The sequence below is a fragment of the Haemaphysalis longicornis genome, unplaced genomic scaffold (genome assembly GCF_048455015.1).
Source record: "Haemaphysalis longicornis isolate Haplotype H1 unplaced genomic scaffold, Haemaphysalis longicornis Haplotype H1 scaffold_15, whole genome shotgun sequence".
Lineage (NCBI taxonomy): Eukaryota > Metazoa > Arthropoda > Arachnida > Ixodida > Ixodidae > Haemaphysalis > Haemaphysalis longicornis.
The window spans coordinates 20,180,111-20,196,365 of NW_027526257.1; positions in this window are offsets into that span (position 1 = coordinate 20,180,111).

Below are 16,255 nucleotides of genomic sequence, written 5' to 3' on the forward strand. Positions count from 1 at the left end.
TCTCTGATTCGTTACAAAATGCAAAGAGTGTAAAAGGGGCAGGATTGCAGTGGTAAAAATAATATTTTAAATTTGCGACACCATACAAGAAACTGGTGAGGGAAACTTCGCAAGCTCGTGACTGACTAATCCGGCACTTTCATGAGTGCCGCAAGTGCTTGAGGTTACAACTTGCGTACGCAGATCCGGCCAAGATGTACCAGGTCTTATCTTCGAAAGCAGGCCGAATTGACAAAATTTATTAGCTGTAAAACATCCACCACCGGGCAATGAAATGCAATGCCCACAAGAGTGTCATCCGCTTCGTTTAGGCACATGCCTGCGTGTTCAGGCACCCACACTAAACAAGATTTTTGTAAAGACCGAGGCAGTAAATACCTAAGAGCTTAACGTAGGGGAGGTTATTTTAAGCCAGATAGTACAGTGCAAACAGACAGAGAAACCGTAAGCACAATTGCGTGTTTTGTAGAAGTTTATAGCTTTCTAAGGGCCAAAACAATCGCAATAATAATCAGCATAAAACGATGTGGTTAAGTCAGGCATTCGCAGGAAAAAGGCCCAATCTATACCGGGACAAAACTTACCTACTCCAGCGTTCTCGTTCCACACAGAGGCGTCTGTTGCAATATTTACAAGAGAGGAGAAACGGGTGTGGTGGTCCTGCAAAATGCCTGATAAGAGACTCAATGGAAGTATTTTAGTATTCGTGGGAAACATTTATCCAAAGGCTACTTCTAAAGATGATACTAGATGATCAAAAACAGCGCAAGACAGAAGGGCCAATGTAAGAGGTTTTGTAAGGACTGTACAAATATAACCGGCAGGCATTTGAACCGGGGCCCTGGACAGCTAAAAAACCGCGAACGACATGTTAAAAATGCAGTTTGAGGTCTGGATATGGGCGGGGCGAATATATTATGAATGCCTCAAGATTGAAGACATGCATGCGGAAAACTAGTGGGGAATTCGAGCATCCATATACAAAATATTTATCGGTACATAAGGGGAAGGTGCGGGCGTAGTCTTACAGATTGGCTTCAACATTTCCAACGGCCGAAGTTTGTACGGAGGGCTTCTTGAAAAGAGCACACATCAAAATTATAGGATTCGCCGGACGTACATTCGGTAGATAATTAATAAAATGTCATGGCGCACACCGAATCTCCTATAACTTAAGCTTCCCCATAACAGGGACAGAGCGCGCTCCTTTTGTAGTAATATAAAAAATGTGGGGGCGCCCATTCAGATTGTACTCGTATATTATTCCCAGGTATTTTAAGGAATCGACCTGGCTAAAGGTTTTTTGGCGGTAGCTGAGAGTAAAGAAGAACGGGCCCCTAGCCGGATAAACAAAACGAGCACATGTCTGCACATTTAAGGTAAACAGAGGCCATCTGGACAAGCCTCTGAGGCACCTAAATAGGTCTGTAGACATATGTACAACATGAGGATGTCTTTCCCTGAAGGGAAAAAAGCAGTGTCGTCGGCGTAAACCTGCACCTGGACGTTCGAACTAGCAGGAAAAGTGCTCATCAAAATATTAAAATGCACAGGACACAAAACAGAGCCAGGGAAACACCTCGAGTTTGAGTGTGTACTGGAGAGGAGAGACCCTGCTGAGAACAACAAAATGTTCTACTTGACATGAAATTATCGACCATGAGATGATGTAGTTTGGGAAAGGCAAACGCTTAGGCGCAAAAAAAAATTCTGTACCTAATGCTGTCGTAAGCTTTACCGACATCCTAAGTGACTAGCACACTAACACCTTTTCGCGAGCTTGGCAATAAAATGCGGCTCTCCCGATTAACAAGAGCCGACAATATTTAACATTCCTGCCCGAAACCTACAGTTCGGGGCTCAAGATGATTTTGAATTCTAAGATATCTTCAATATTACCGAGTAAAACTCTTTCTACAAATTTTAACACAATGGCAAATATGCCTAATATTATCTATCACGAACCTCACCTCTTGGTTTTTAAGTAGGGGAACAATCTTTGCCCGCCGCCACTCTGGACGGACCAGCGAACAACGTTAGGAGTGATTAATTAGATTTTGAAGACAGGCGGGGGCTCACTGAACAGAAGTTTGCGCATTCCGATTGTGATGCCATCATGACCTGAGCGGCGTCGGGGCCTCGACGCAATCCCGCCTTGAGCTCTTTCAGAGTTACCTCTTGAAATCTGTCCTGTCCATTTCGCGTAAGAATGAATGGCACCACAGCAGTGAAACTCATATATAACCCCTGTGCAATGTGGTTGAGCAAATTTTGGGATTTATCTGGGGAACTGATAACCGAATCAACGTTCTGATCTGGAGGAGCTTGTTTCAAAATACGCAGCAACATAAACAGGGTGCTTTATTTCCGTGGGTCTTAATGAATGGAAAACCGTTGCGTCATATATTCCTCCTTAGCCGTATCAATAGTTCGTTTGAAAATTGCGTGAATGAATTTTACAACTACTCTAATTATCGGGACACTGGTTGCAAAACACCCTCTTCTACGCGAAGTTTCTGCGTCTGAACTCTCGTGTGCACTCATCGTTCTACCAGAAACTGCAAGGGCATTCCCTAGCCAATGACACTGAATTTGGAACGCTATTTGTACATCGGTAACAAATTAAAAAACCCCGTAGCTCTACGTTCTTCTTCAACGTGTGCCGTTGAATAAATAGGTGCGCGTTTTCCCTACCAAAGCGCTTCATATCTTTGAACGATTGTACTTTCCGGTTCGGAGTTGGCACGGAGTATAGGTTTTCGAAAAACAATGGAACGGGATCACTGTTAGCAGAATCAAACTGTGTCCCACTGTATTGCCAGAACTGAAGTAGAAAGTGTCAAGTCCACGACTGAGCGGGACTGGCCGCTCACGCATGTGGTCACCCCGAAGATTCGACAAGAAATGTTCTCATCTCGAATTTATTCCTGCTATCTCGTAACGCATGCATTCGTGCGGAAGCCCCAGGATATGCTGTGAAAGTTAAAATCCCACGCTAAGACACTATTGTGTTTGGATGAGATGAGAGCGGCGCCAAATGGTTTCGGTGATGTAAGACTAGATGGAAAATATGCGTGAATCACTTTCGAGAGAGTAGAATGTTGAAGACAGATGTCCACGCCCCAAATCTTGAAATCACTTGACGATAATGTATAAGAAATAGATGCCCTGTGGCAGAATGCCATGGAACTTAATGTATGCAAGCCAATGCCCCTACCTTGCCGGTACGAGCGGAACGAGTGAAATTTACGAACGGCGAAGGATTTAGAAGGAGATAGCCATGTCTAATAGAGTAGAATAATATCCGGGCAGTGATTAAATACTTTATAGGAGACGTCAGGAGGAGTACAAATCGCCTTGCTGCAATTCCACTGCGAAACCCAGAACCGCGCATACAGAGTCGAGATTGGCTGAAGCGATTGCCTGTTTCCCATTTTGTCAAGACTAGAGAAATCTAACCATACCCTTATCAGTTTTCGACTTGGTTCGTTGTCGGTTTGAGATATGTGGGATTCGAGTCCTCTTTTTTTTGAGTGGATAGGAAGGAATACCAGTCTCCATTTCAGAAGAGCTATCCTGAGTGGATGAGGAGAGTGGGAGTGCATATATGGTTAAAGAATGGAAGCAGCAAGGTTTTTTTTGGAAGCCGTAGACACCCCTGTGGTTGTCATGAAGGAGGTGGATGTAGAAGCACTCAGCTTCTGAATACCCTGGGCCAATGATACTGCAGAAATTAAAGGGAGAGCAGTGTCTGCCGTGATTTCCGGATGCTGAGTTCGAAGAGAAGCAGAGAGAAGGAGAAATGCTTGAGAAAACTCCGAAAGCTTTGCTGTCAGCAGCCGCTTCGGGCCAAGGCAGTGGGAGATGGTGAACACCTGTGGCGCCACATGTTTCGCAACTGCTCTTTCTGCTGCTGCGTCCATCATGCTTTTCAAAACCATCTCTGTGATAGGGATCTGTTTAGACGTAGCACCTACATAGCTAATGGCCCGTTCCTTGACAGTAGCTAGAGTTTCAATGCACTACAACCACCGTTTCTGAATGACTTCTACACTCCTCTCCTGCTACGCAAGAGCGGTGCTGCTGATTGAGTCCGCTCGTTGATTATCGCCACAAAGGCCACATTCCACATCCCTTGTACGCTCTGAATCTGCGTGCTCTCCTTCACAAGTAAAGCATGGAAGCACTGAATCACAGCCTCACTAAGTGGTCTATACCGTCAGCATTTGCGACACTGCAACTGTATAGGTTGGAGGGCTTGGACCCGAAACAGAAGTGGCCAGACTTTTTTGTCTTGTGTGCAAGACCGGCCCATGAAAATGGCAATCAACGATTCAGTTGGTTCTCTGGTCTCATTTACTAAACGAATATATCGGTAGACGGAAATTGTGCCAGCATTTGCAGAATTGCTCGAGCACCTCCATGGCAGTCAGGGCAGTGCTGACACCGCGAATCAATACTTTCGAGCCAGCTAGATGCGAGGGGATAAATGAGCTTACCATAACTGCCAGAAACATTTAGCAGGAAAGAAGGTCCACAAAGTATTTTTTTCTGATGACCGGTACAAGAATCCTCCCTTTCAAAAAGGCCACACCTCTGTGACCTTTTTGAAATGCACGATGGCTGCCCTCAAGTCCTTATGGATGGAGCTGGTGTTGTTCCGGCGATTGCAACCGTCATTGGAAGGCACGAGGGCCACCCTGATGCTGGTCTCACGGGGACTTGTAAAGTCATCCAACAGTAGTTCCTGGGCAAGGAGGACCGCCGACCAGGGTGATGTGCCCCGGATGGGAAACTTCACATTCATCTCTTCCTGATTCACTTTCGTACCTGCGCGAAGAAACAAACATCAAAAGGCAAAGAAGAGATAAAAGCAAAACCAAAAATAAAAAAAGAAACTCTGCAATTAGCAGCCCAGAATCTGGTAAACCACCCACGAAAGCTGACGTGGAGCATGCAGCGAGGATATAATCTCATCAAAGTTCTATTCGTTTTTCAAGCTCGCTTCCTTTTTTTCTTTGGCTGTTATGTGTCCAAAAAAAATATGCGAAACTGCATGGTAAAACGTATGTCATACGTAAAGAAAAAGATGTATATAATTTAAAAAGTAAGCCTAAAATGGCCGAATAAAAAACTAAAAACTAAAAACTAAGGTATTAAAAACTAACCTATTTTTAGTTGTTTGTGTTGTAAAATAAAGGCTACTCATATTTTTTTCATCCTTAAGAAAATTATGCAGTAAGTGGTTAAATTACGGCGCACATCGTGAAACCCTGGTCATAACTTGGTTATGAGAAACTTGCTCATCGTTAGTAGGAGGCCGTGCTAGTCAGGCTCTTTACATATTCTTCTGGGAGGACATAATCTATAGCCCCACCAATCTCGCCAGCTCAAGCGTACAGCTTTGGGTAATTTCTTGAAGATGAAGTAAGGGAAAGGAGTTTGTGACAAGATCTCAATTGTTTATGGGGTAGGTTTTTAGCTGCAAAACTTTAACATTGATGTCGCACCTGAGGCTTGCCCCCCAAAAACAAGCGTGAAATTTCACTCTGGTGAAATATTCCGGTGCTGCAGCTGCCGCGTTTTTCGCATCTGTCATTGCATTGGCGGTTCCAGTATTTTCTTATGCAATATTATAATACTATTGAACATCTTTAAAATGTGTGGTTTCATAGTTTTATTTACTGTCTTGAAATTTCAAATAATTACAAAAAAGTAATTGCAAATACAAAGACAGAATTTTCCTTGTGATTTTTTTTAACTTTTTTTGCGGTTAAGCGCTTACCTCGCGGTTACGTTAAAAACAAAAAAACCAAACGGGGCCTCCGATCCTAGAGTAAAATAACTGTCTCCTATTTACTAGTGTCGCAATCAAGATGTTGCACATCGTATTCACTGATCGGCGTACTCACCAGTTGGGGAACAGATGTAAAAATTGTTAACAGTTGATGAATATCAGTGCACCTTCTATCTAGGGTGGTCGGTTGACGTCGCATGGGTGCGGTGGGGCAAGTCAAGGGTGTTAAAAATTACACGAGTTTTCCAAGCCGTTGTCTGACCTGACACAAGTATATTGAATATGCCGAGGGTAGCTGCAGGGGTAGTGTAATTGTAGCCTAGAGAGGACTCTGGGATCTCGGCGAACCTATCTTCAAAGCGACAGCTTACTTAGCAAACCCGATGGCGTCCTATGGAAAAGTGACAGATCTTGCCCTAGACGGGTTGGCCGACCGATTAGGACTGATAATATCTCTGGACGCACAGCGCTGCGCGAAACGAGACTTTTGTTGTGTCTAAAGGGTTACGTAAAAATCTCGAAAAGAAACCTCCCGAGATATGACAATTAATGGTGCTTTCATGATGAAGAAGCTAATTTGCATAACTTCATCTAATACAGCACAAATCGGTATATAATATGATCGTTCAGAGACGCGCCTATTTATTGCGCTAAAATTCCTCTCATGGGTTTGGTCTTCGTTCACGATTTGGGTCTTTGAAGGCGTGCCTACTGATTAAGAGCACTTTCAGTGAGCGTTGTATTCACTTATAGCTTTCGCGATTCTCTCAAGAGTCTTTGGAAAGGTGTTGTAATGTTTTTAGTCTGATAAATGCAAATACATGCATGAACTAAGCACCTGAGGCACTTTTCATTCTGGCAGAATTCTTCAAAGACTGCTACTTTCCCACTTGACACGATTCGCTTCGCGATCCGCATTCGCCTTATACCTTTTAATGATACCAATATTTCTTTTTGCGTTGCTCCGGTGCATGAAGCTCTTCATCTACAGCCTCCCCGTTACCGAGAAGAAAGCGAAATGAAAATTGGAGAATTGCATTTTTAGTCATGTGTCGGTTTTCTCATCTCTGCTGAGGATGCCACAGAAAGTGCTCCTGGACGAACCTCATGCAGGTCTCGATGTGGTGGCCGCTATAAAAAGTTTCATGTCCTGGAAAATGAAGGAGGCATCAAAAAGCACAATTGCCCTCATTAAAAATCTGAAACTTTATTGATGTTTCTATTTCATAGATGCATACAAAAATACAAACGCTGTATTAGCTACACGTATATAATATTTAGAGTGCAGGAATAACCCACACTAACGAAAGAGTAAAGCTAGGCACCGAACAAAAACGTTATTTAATATTGTTGCAAAAACACGGCACGCTTTGCTCTGTTAGGTGACGTCAATTCTTTTTTAAGACCACCACTCAATTTTTTACATATTGGCGACGAGACACGAAAACTTCCTTTGCTTCAATTAAGAAACCGTGCAACATTTTTACGGACCCCATGTTTTCCGTGATTTCGGAGATTTTTGCCAACTTTAAATTTCATGGTAATTATTCTAGAGGTAAATGGCGAGCCCAAAGGGTGGTGTTTTAATGTAATCTAGGATGCCAGTGGGTACACGCCAATATCTTTTCGCACTTGCACCATTTGATTCCACTTCAAATAGCCTGAGCTGTGAACGTGCTTTTAGGCTTGATTGTCGAGAGGCTTGAGAGAGAGAGAGAGAGAGAGAGAGAGAGAGAGAGAGAGAAAGGACTTTATTGAGATTCCTGCAGTCGGGGACGGATCAGGCCGCGCAGGGCTTCACCGTCCCGTAGTCTTCTCCGCTCACCGCGGCGTCGGCCGACCCCAAGGACTGCGTCCGGTCGGCGCGGGCTACTCGGAGTGCCACCGCGATCGCCCCTAGCCCTCGCTCCCGCGGGAGGAGGCCGAGAGGACTGCGGGTTCCCCTTTCGCCGTTGCTTGCCCAGGGCAGCCTCAAGCCGCTGGATGGCCCTCAGCTGGCTTTCGCGCTCCGAGGAGCGGATCGAGTTCGTAACGTCCGGAGGGAGGATCGGCCTCCCGTCACTCGGGTCGTGCTCCTCGCATCCCCACATCAAGTGGGCCAAGTCCGCATTCACACGCGCACAAACACTGCACACCGTGTCTTCGTACATGTCCGGGCACACGTGGCGCGCGAGCGCCGGCGTTAGCACCGTCCCGGTTTGCAACTGTCGTAGAAGCACTGCCTCCCTCCTCACGAGCCCCGGGTGGGGCGGAGGGTAGGCCTGCCTCTCTGTCCTGTACCAGCACAGCGTCGCACCGTACGTAGTCAGGGGTTCTGCGTCGTTGTCCTCTTCGTCGTTGCTCGAGTCTTCGTCGTCGTCGGCGTCCGTCGCTGGCGCGGCCCGACACGCGGCGAGATCACGGGCCGCAGCGTCGGCTGCCTCGTTGACGTTTCGGTGGCCGTTGCGGAGCTCCCGTCCCATGTGGGCCGGGAACCACCGTACGGTCGTTGCGATGTTCGTGCGAGCTCCCTCCCCGATGCCGGAAAGGATGCGCATCGTCGTCCTGCACACCGTGCCCCTGGCGAAGTTGGCGATGGCCGACTTGGAGTCGCTGAACACCGTCATCGTCCCGGGGCGGAGCAGGGCCAGCGCGATCGCCGCCTCCTCCGCCTGTCTGGCGGACTTGGCGCGCCTGCTGCCCGAGCTCAGCAGTTCTCCCGTGGCGGCACGCACCGCCACCACCGCGTAGGTGTCTTCCTTGTCGCGACGTTTGGAAGCGTCCACGTACACGGCGTCGCTCCTCTCCTTGTACTCTTTGGCGAGCGCGCACGCCCGCGCCATTCTCCGTTCTGGGTTCCGTCCCGGCGCGACGTTCTTCGGGAGCGGCGGCACCACCAAGCTGTTGGTGGCACCACCAGCTCGTCCTCCTCGTCGAAGGGGCAGCTCAGTCCCACGCGCTGCAGCAGCCTTCTGCCCGTCCGGGTCGACCCCAGGCGTTCCAGTTGCGACGTTCTCTGCGCCTCGCTGATCTCCGAGAGCGTGTTGTGTACTCCCAGAGACGCGAGGGCCGCGTTGCTCGTGCTGTTGAGTAGGCCCAGGGCCGCCCGGTACGACTTGCGGATCGCCGCGTCAATCTTGGCTCGCTCCGGGGTCCGCCAGTCGTGGAATGCTCCCACGTAGGCCACCTGGCTTACCAGGAACGCCTGCAGCAGGCGCAGCAGGCTCGCCTCTCATGCCGCGCGCGCGCGTTGCGAGTCGCTTGACGAGGCGCGTGGCGATGCCCATCTTCGTTACCAGTCGTTCTACCGTGGTGTTGTTGAAGCGGCGGCTCGCGTCGACGTGCATGCCGAGGACGCGGATGCTCGTCACTTCGGGAATCGCCGGGCCGTCGCTCCCGCGCACCACGATGCTGCGCTCCGCTTCGGCCGACGTCTTCTTGCGGTAACGTCCCGTTGGGGGCAGGATCAGGAGCTGCGACTTTTGCGGGGCGCACCGGAGACCCGTGCCGCGCAGGCTCTCCTCAATGCCGCCCACCGCCTCCTGCAGCGCCGACTCGAAGTGGCCGTCGCTGCCGCCCGGCACCCACAGCGTGATGTCGTCGGCGTAGACGGTGTAGCGCACATCGGGCAGCTCGTCCAGGCGACGGGCCACGCCGATCATTACCAAGTTGAATAGCAGCGGCGAGATCACTGAGCCCTGCGGCGTGCCGACGCTGCCCAGCTCTCGCTCCTCGAGTTGAGTTTGGCCTACCTCCAGCCGGGCCGTGCGACCGGTCAGGAAGGTCCGGATGTAATTGTAGGAACGCTGTCCCAGGCCGAACCGGGACACTTGGGCAAGGATCGCCGAGTGTTTCACCTTGTCGAAGGCGCTCTGCAGGTCCAGGCCCAGAATGGCGCGGTTGTCCGAGGTCGGTCTCGTCGGAGGAGCCAGCACCTCGCGCTGCAGCAGCAACATCGCGTCCTGCGTTCCCAGCCGCGAGCGGAAGCCCAGCATCGGGTCGGGGTACAGGCCGTTGGTCTCGAGATACCGCTGCCACCGGTCGTTGAGGACGTGCTCCAGCACCTTCCCCACGCACGACGTGAGGGAGATGGGGCGCAGGCTATCTATGCTCGGCGGCTTGTGGGGCTTGGGTATGAGTTTTGTCTTGGCCGTCTTCCACTGACGCGGGAGGCTGCCGGCTCGCCAGTGCTCGTTGAAGTACTTCGTGAGCGATGTTATGGCCGCGTCGCTCAGGTTGCGCAGCGCCTTGTTCGTGACGCGGTCCGGGACCGCCGCCGACCGGCAGTTGAGGGCCTGGGTGGCGCGCCGGACCTCCCACTCCTCGATGTCGCGGTCGAGCGAGGGGTTGGGCGGGCCGGCGTACTCTCCGTGCTGTTCTCTCGCGGTCTCGGGAAGGTAGCGCTCGTTGAGGCGTTTGTGCACTTCCCGCTCCACGAGCTCTTTCGTCGCCGCGTACATGATCTGCGCGAGCCGGTGTCGTTGGTATTCCTTGCTTTGGCTTTCGTCCATCAGGTGGCGGAGGAGTTTCCACGTGCCCCCTCGGTGGAGCTGGCCGTCAGCCTCGTTCCACAGCTCGAACCACTGCTGCGCGCACAGCTGGCGGCTGTACTTCTCGATCTCTCGGCCGAGCGTAGCGATTCGCTTGCGGAGGGCGCGGTTGTGCCGCTGCCGCTTCCACCGTCGCTGTAGCGAGCTTCGAGCCTCCAGCATGTGCGCGAGCCGGGGGTCCATGCGCATGGTCTCCTCGGACGTTTCCGTAACGGACGTCGCCTTCTCCGCGGACGCGGCGATATTGCGCGACCACTCCTCGATGTCCTTAATCTCCCACAGGTCTTCGGTGCGAAACTCGTGCCAATTCGTGAGTCGGTGCTTGATGCGCCCGTCTCCGGCGTCGCCGCCGTTTCTGCCGTTGGGTCGGAGTGGGACGACGACTTCGACGATGTAGTGGTCGCTACCCACGTTCACTCCCGTGTTCCTCCAGCTCGCCCACCGGTCGTCGGGCAGGTAGAGGAACGCCAGGTCCGGAGTGGTGTCTTTGACGACGGACGTGCCGATGCGCGTGGGATGTGCCGGGTCCGTTAGGAGAACGTATTCAGCCTGGGCGGCGTCCTCCAGCAGTTCTCGGCCCTTGACCGTCGTGGCGGCGTGGCCGAGTTCCTTGTGTCGTGCGTTGAAGTCCCCGCACGCGACGACGATGGCGCCGTCGCATGCGGAGACCGCCCCGCGTGCTCTGTGCAGTAACGTCTTGAACCTTTGTTGGTTGTGCTGCGGATTACTGTACACGTTGACCACCATCACGGTCGTGCTCGTGCTCTTGTCCTTGTGCTTGCCCGTGGCCACGGTCAGCTCGGTCGCGCACAGTTCGATCGCGCTGCCGCGGCTGCCCATGAGCGAGTCGTGTTTGATGAACGCGATGCCCTTCCGGACGAAGGTGCACACGCCCTGCGCCGCTCCGCGCCCGCAGGTGCGAGCGCTCGGCGGGCTGGCGTGCGACCTGTAGCCCGGCAGGGACACCGCGCCGGCGTCTTCGGCGTGGGTCTCCTGCACCATGATGACGTCGGGTTGTTCCGCCGGCGTCAGGGTGCGAAGGTGTTGCTGCAGAACCGCCCTCCGGCACCGAAAGCCGTTGGCGTTCCGGTGCCAGATGCGTAGCGAAGTGCGGTGGCGGGTCGTCGTCATCATGGTGGCGATACAGTGACGGTGACTTGGCTGCCGTGCTCTTGTACGACTCCTCTCGCGGGTGCCGTCAGTTGACTGAGCTGTTGTATGGCTTGTTGGAAGACTTGCGGCTGCTGCTACTGGAAGGCTTGCACCTGCCGCTGCATGACTTGCATCAGCCTCTTAGTGAGTCGTTTCTCCAGGACCTCGAGGTCTATCCCCCAACGGTTCATCTGGCTTTCGAGTTTGCGGTAGCGGTTGTTCAGGCCGGCGTAGCCCACCGACTTGCTGCGGTCGCCGTCGATGTCCTCGTCCCACTCGTCTTCGGCGTCGTGTTCGTGTGCCGGGGATTCCCGGCGCTCGGACACCTGCTTCGGCGGCGGTGCTGGGCGTTCCGTCGGCTTGACGGTGGCCGTCTCTGCGGGCGCAGGCTTGGACCACGTGGTCGCTCTCGGCCCCCACAGTTCTTCGAGCTTTAGGGTTAGCTGTTCGATGGTTACTCGCTGAGCCTGCACGGTGGCCTGCAGCTCTTTCACCATTTCCTCAGTTCCACGGTCTCTGGGGAGGCACTCGCTTGCTTCGTGTCGTTGTTGCTGCGTCGCGGCGGCGGGCGGCTCGCGCTTCTCCGTCTGGATTCCGAGCGCTCGCGGCGAGAGGACTTTGAGCGCCGGCGACTCGGCGCGGCAGCTGCTCCGCCAACTGCGCCGGTCGTGATCGCCGCCCAGGAGGTGGGGCCTCTCGACGTGGCGCGACGAGCGCGCAATGCGCTCCTGCTCTGCGCGTCCCCTCGCGACGCACTCCTCCGCGCCGCGCTCCGGCGCGACGCGCTCCTGCCGCGGCTGCTTCCGCGTGGCGAGGCGAGTGGGGAATTCGTCTCTTCGAGAAAGTCGGATCTTGGGCGCCGGCGTGGCCGTTCGCGCTCGTTCCTCTTCTAGCTTCCGTTCCCACTGCCGCTTGCGGACTTGATACGGGGTCTTGAACTTACGTTTGCACGAGCCCTCGCCCGTGGGGTGCGGGCCGCCGCACAGGCGACACCGCGGCTTGCACTGGCTCTCGTGCCCGTCGCCGGGGTTCTTCAGTCCGCACGCGAAGCACACGCGAGCGTTCGGCGTGGGGCACACGTCTTTCCTGTGGCCGATTTGTCCGCAGATCTTACAGACTTCCTTGTGCTGCCGGTATAGGTAGCACCGCGTGACTACGCCGCCGTACCACACGTAGGACGGCACCTTGCTCCCGTGAAACAGGATGACGACCGCCGTCGACTGGCCGAGGCGGTGTGCGTCACCGGCGGTGGGGTTATGCTTGTTTACCACGTGGCGATAGATGTCGTCCGCGGTGTCTTCCAAGCCTACTCCACGTATCCTCCGGCGCCGCGCGGTACGCGTAGTTCTCGTATTTTCTGCCGCCAATGGCGATCCTCTTCACGACTTCGTACTGTAGCATTCTTTCCCAGCTCGGGGTACTGATGACCAGAATATTTTGAGCGAGGTTCGGGAGCATGGTGTCTTCGCGCCCGGCTTCCTCGCCCGCCTTGGCCGCCTCGAATACGGCTCGGCGCAGGTCGGTTATCGGCGTTTTGCCTATCTCTAGGCCGCCACGTGGCCGCACGACCACACGGAATTCGTCTCTCGGCGCAAAGTTGGGCATGCGCGCCGTCTTCGCCATGCCCGCGTTGACTTTACTCGCGATGTGGGCTCGCGTGAGGGTGACGTGGCGTTGTGAAGCGTTAGGCTTACCGGCGTGTGGCGAGGCTCGCTGCGTGGAAGCTTCGAGAACACTCACTGTCTTCTTGCGACAACGCTGATGGGATACGCGGGTCCACCCGGCGTGGTCATCGTCTTCCTCCGGCTCGTCGTCGGCGCGCTGACGCTCGTTGCCGTCGACTACGTGGCCGTCGATGCCGGAGCACGTGGAAACAGTTCTCACCGTCGCACACTCTAACACAGTCTGCACTCGCTGAGAAGAGTCCGCCGTAGACACATCCATCTCGCAGGATTCGTGGAAGAATTCCTCACTGGAGCGCCGAAGATCCGCCCGCTGGGCAGGTCCGGGCACGCCCGCGGCGGCGGCGGCGGCCGTCGACGTGGCCGACGCCATGCCCGTACTCGTCGGTTCCCTCGTTAGGCTTAGCTGGGCCGCCTCGCCTCGCCATAAAAAAATGCTCGTAAAATCGCCAAAAATGGGCTAATCGGCCCAAATTTGGTACCTACGTGATCCTCTCGACGTTAGGAAACTCGTACGTACGATTTGGACATCAGGGGCGGGATAGTCCTCCCAAAAATCGTGGCGACGACGGAGCCGACGTGGAGTGCGTCCGCTCTGCTCGGCGATCGCAGCGCCCCCCCAGAGGCTTGAGAGATTCACAGACTTGTACAAGCTGTGCGGTCGCATGCGAAGATTGTGCGCTAGTAATTAGGCGCGTGAGATGTGCCTTCCCAAACCACTGATGGAAGAAAGAGCAGTTATAGGCATCAAAATAGCGTGGATGCACTCAGATGTCAGCAACTTAACACAGCTAACGCCCCGATTGCATGTTTTGAGATAGGGTTGCTGACATATTCATTATAATATCCTATTTTGGTAATAACACAATTCTAGCATTAAATTTCTGTATAAGGCTGGGTACCCGTCCAGATCTTCAATGTAGGTGTTCATGTTCCCTACCAATTTTATCTCCCTGAAACGCTTGAAGTCCTCCATGCACGATTTTATACACGCCAACAGTTTTGTTTTGTTCTTTTCTATCCTTGCCAGTCCCCAGAAACGACAACCCTAAAGCCGTTTTCCTAACTTCAGTTATCCTCTTCACCCACACATGTTCTTTGCACTCTTCTTTCCCTCTCTTCCAATTATTCCCCGGCCGTATAAGCATACCTACTCATCCGCCTTCTCTGTCCTGTAAAACGTTCCCATCCCCGCACGGGGCACCTTGAGTATTCATGGTGACGGTGAGCAGCGGCACCGCGGACCCCGAGCTCCCAACATAATCCGTGTCCAACCGCGGCGAGGTGTTTAAAGGTAAAGGTTAGAAGCCGTAAACGGTGGCCATCGGAGCCTTGGTCAAGCTCCGGCCGATGGGCTCCCTGCCTGTCTACCAGGCAGTGAGCTCCGGGACCTCTTTGACTACCAGGGTAAGGTCAAAGGAGAAAGTACCCCCGTCTCCCTGCTTTTATACTATGCTTTATGGTATTGTCTAAAACCCCCCCAAACCGTGATCGGTCCCTGAAAAGGGGCCGCACCGAAGTATTCTTTCCTCCATTGCCGTCGTTAACCTTTCCTGAACCGGATCATTTTTCTCCATTTCTTGTCATGAAATCCCTCAATCCAACCCACCCTCTCGCATCTGAGTCAGTCTTCTTGATCGCCAAGTATCTTGAAGCAATAGTAGGAAAATCGTATAAGTGCAAAAAACAAAGGTATGGCGAACTCCTAATTGAAATAAATGACAAGCAGCAGTCTGCAAAGCTTCTAGCTCAGACTAGACTGGCTGATCTCGACATCAGGGTCATACCCCATCGGAGCCTCAACAGCTCGCAGGGTGTGATAACCGAGACAGACCTCCTGAACGAAACGGATGCGGATCTCCTTGCCGGCTTGAAGGATCAGGGCGTCACTGCCGTGAGACGCATCACTATCCGTAGAGACGACAAAGAGATTCCCACCAAGCACATCATCTTGACCTTTGACCGCGCAGTTCTCCCACAACATATATATGCAGGTTTTATCCGGTGCTCAATACGTCCGTACATCCCGAACCCGCGGCGCTGTTTTAAGTGCCAGCGGTTCGGGCACGGTACGAACTCTTGCCGTGCCCGAACGACGTGTGCAAAATGCGCGGCGCACGATCATCCTAGTGACAACTGCCAATCCGAAACCCTCACTTGTGTAAACTGCGGGGGGCCGCATGCGGCATACTCCCGCAAGTGCGAAAAATTCCAACTTGAAAAAAAGATAATAAGCATTAAGGTAACCGAGAACATCATCTTTCCAGAGGCAAGAAAGAGGTTCGCCTCTTTCCCTCTGGGGAGGTACGCTGACGCGGCTCGCCGGAGGCGGAGCGGCGTTTGGTGTCCACAGGGACCCAGTTCAGCGAGTCTGACCTGGTCCCGGCCCCACCCCCCGCTGGGTTGCCTCAAGCAGCCCAACCCGTCTCCACGCCGCTTGCTGAGGCAGCAGCGGTTGTGGCGCAAACCACTTCTGTCGGGACCGCTGCCGCTCCCGCCTCTGTCTCCCCGTCCTCCAGTGCGTTGGAGGGTACCGAGGTGATGGACACCAATGGCCCCACACCGGATCCCACCGCACCGCCCGTGCCACCTTTGGCACCCCAGACGCCCTCGGTGATGGCGGCTCGAACGAAGCGCTCCCGAGGGGGGGCCAAGTCCGGGGGGCCCGGTTCGTCAGGCACCCCTCGGACATCCGCCGACGAGATGGATGTCGGGCCGTTCCTGCCTGCAACGCAGCGGAAGGAACGCGTCCCGACGCCAAAATCTCCCGACTTGCCAAAAAAGGCGAGAGTCACAGCCCCGAAAGACGACACATAAACAAACACACACACTCCAGTAGCTCTCGCACTAAATAATGGGAAGAGAAAACAATGCAATGGAACTGTAGAGGCCTTCTTAAAAATCTTGACGATGTATACGAAATACTGCATGCTAATCAGCCAAGTGTAATGTGGGTTCAGGAAACACATTTGAATTCCAAACACACAAATTTCTTGAATAGTTACATGGTCTTCAGAAAGGACAGGGATGGCTGCACACACTCTTGTGGCGGTGTGGCCATAATTGCCCGTAAATCCTTAGCTTGCCACCCTGTC